The sequence below is a fragment of the Triticum aestivum genome, chromosome 6A (assembly GCF_018294505.1).
Source record: "Triticum aestivum cultivar Chinese Spring chromosome 6A, IWGSC CS RefSeq v2.1, whole genome shotgun sequence".
Lineage (NCBI taxonomy): Eukaryota > Viridiplantae > Streptophyta > Magnoliopsida > Poales > Poaceae > Triticum > Triticum aestivum.
Genome location: NC_057809.1, coordinates 220,584,151 through 220,586,188, shown reverse-complemented (window position 1 = coordinate 220,586,188; position 2,038 = coordinate 220,584,151). Strand labels below are relative to the sequence as shown.

The 2,038-nt window shown below is 54.2% G+C and overlaps 1 long non-coding RNA gene across 1 annotated transcript; it reads left to right on the top strand.

Moving 5' to 3' along the window:
• Nucleotides 1–213: 213 nt before the first annotated feature.
• LOC123130574 (uncharacterized) lies at nt 214–1,298 on the top strand. The gene is made up of 2 exons (XR_006463877.1): nt 214–408; nt 560–1,298. It is a non-coding gene; the product is annotated as an uncharacterized lncRNA (long non-coding RNA).
• Nucleotides 1,299–2,038: the final 740 nt, after the last annotated feature.

Sequence of the window (2,038 nt, the reverse complement as noted above, 5' to 3'; positions counted from 1 at the left end):
AGAGGAGAGAGGAGCCAGCTCAGCCGGCCTCGTAGGCCTGACCGACTAGGCCTCCCTTGGCCCAACTCCCCTTCTCTGTTTTTTTTCCTTTCTTTGCACTTTAGCCCACAATCAGGTGAGCCCGTTTGGCCCATCCCACAGCCCATCTCTCTCTCGATCCCCTGCCTAACCCTAGCCGTACCCTGCTTGTTCCCCATCTCCCTCGATTCCTTCCTCCACCGCTGCTCCTTCCCTTCGGCTGCCTCTAGCGCCGCACGCGCACGCAGCCACCCTCTCCTCTCGATCTGTCTCCCTCACCCTCTCCCTCGTTCCCCTGCTTGCGCCTGCCGCCTGATGCCTGCTGCGCCTCGATCCCCGGTCGCCAAAGACCTCGAGCCCGAGGGCCTCGCCGACCACCATCACCTCCAGGTTGTGCACCGGAGTTCCACCTCGTCGGAGCAGCCCAGCGGACCAGGACGCCCCTGCCGCACCTCTCCTTTCTTCCCCTGGTTCCCTTTCTCTTTGACTCTCTCTCTCTCTCCCTACTCAAATCGCTCTCTCTCTCTCGTCTCTATAACAGGAAGCCCTGAGGAGCTGCGCTCGTCCCCGACGCCAGCACGCTCGCAACCGCCATGGATCCCGCGCCCGAGCAGAGGAGGCTGCGTCCTCGAGCTCCTTCTGGTTCCCGTGCCTCCGACAACCAGTGCCTGGCGGCGAGCGCCCCGTCTAACAAAGGTGCCCCGCCAGGATCTCCGAGCCGCTACAACGCCCTCGTCTCGTCTCCCTCTCTTCTCCTGCACCTCGTTCCCGGCGCCGAAAACATTGCGGCCGCGCCATGGCCTCCCTCCTCCCATGCCCTGCTTCTCGCCGGTGACCATGATCAGCCTCGACCACCTGCGACCCTTCCTCCACTAAACGTCCCCGGACAGGAGCAATTTTGAACTACAAAGTACCCTTGGATTCGTCAAGACCGCCAAGTGCCACAACCCGCAAGACCAACGACGCCCGAACGAGTGCTCCCGACCGAGACATTTGTGCTGCTACGTTTTGGACACACCAAGTCCCTCGGGTCGGATGCGTCAATACCGCCCCGGTTGTTGCGAAGTACCACGATGCCCGGAGTCCTCGGACCCGTCAAATTCCACTATGAGATGTACAACTACCGGCGACTCCGAAGACCTCGGATTCACCAAGTTCTCACGACGACTTAAGTGTACCCCATCGGATCGCCAAGTTCGGTTACCGTCGCAACCATGTACAACTACTTCCACGATGATACGAGAACAACTACCACTGTTGAAGGCTATTGAGTGAACAAACTACCGACGATGTGTACGACTACTTCGTGAACGTGTACCACTACTGGCGAGGACCGATAGTACCACTACTTCTACTATCATCGTGGAACGACTACTTCCTCTACATCCCTCGACGAACTCGAACCGTCCCAATTGCACGCTTTGAAGGTATAACCCCGAGACGATGCCTGTGAACGAATGAATGCATGTTGTATGAGATGCACCCTTATTCGCCTCGAGTCCGAACTGTCGGTGCATGTTGCCCCTCTTTTGCCTTGTCACCGACATGTGGACACCCGGTTACCGGGATCACCCCACCATCCTTGCATGACATGCTCCCGTCGCTTTTTATTTTGCACCGACATCTCGATGAGTTGTCGGATCATCGGAATGTTGCCATGCATCATTTTCCGTTGTCGTTGCTGTGGCACCCCTTTCTTTCTGGTGACGTAAATGCTCCACATCTTATAACTTGCCAACATCTTCATAAAATTGCATATAACTTGCATATGTCATCCACATCATGATAATAACATTTAAATTTTTTAAAATTGTTGTTGAATTTTTGTTTGATATTTCCGGCCTCATTTAAAATGCCTAACTATGTATTTTACTCAGGTTTCACCCCTTGCCATGTTTAATGACATTTAATATTGTTGGGTACATAACCGGGGGAGAACTAAATAAATGTATGTGGTGTTTCGTCGATATGCAACTCGTTGCATATTGAACTCCACTTAATTTGTAGCATTGTTTGTTGC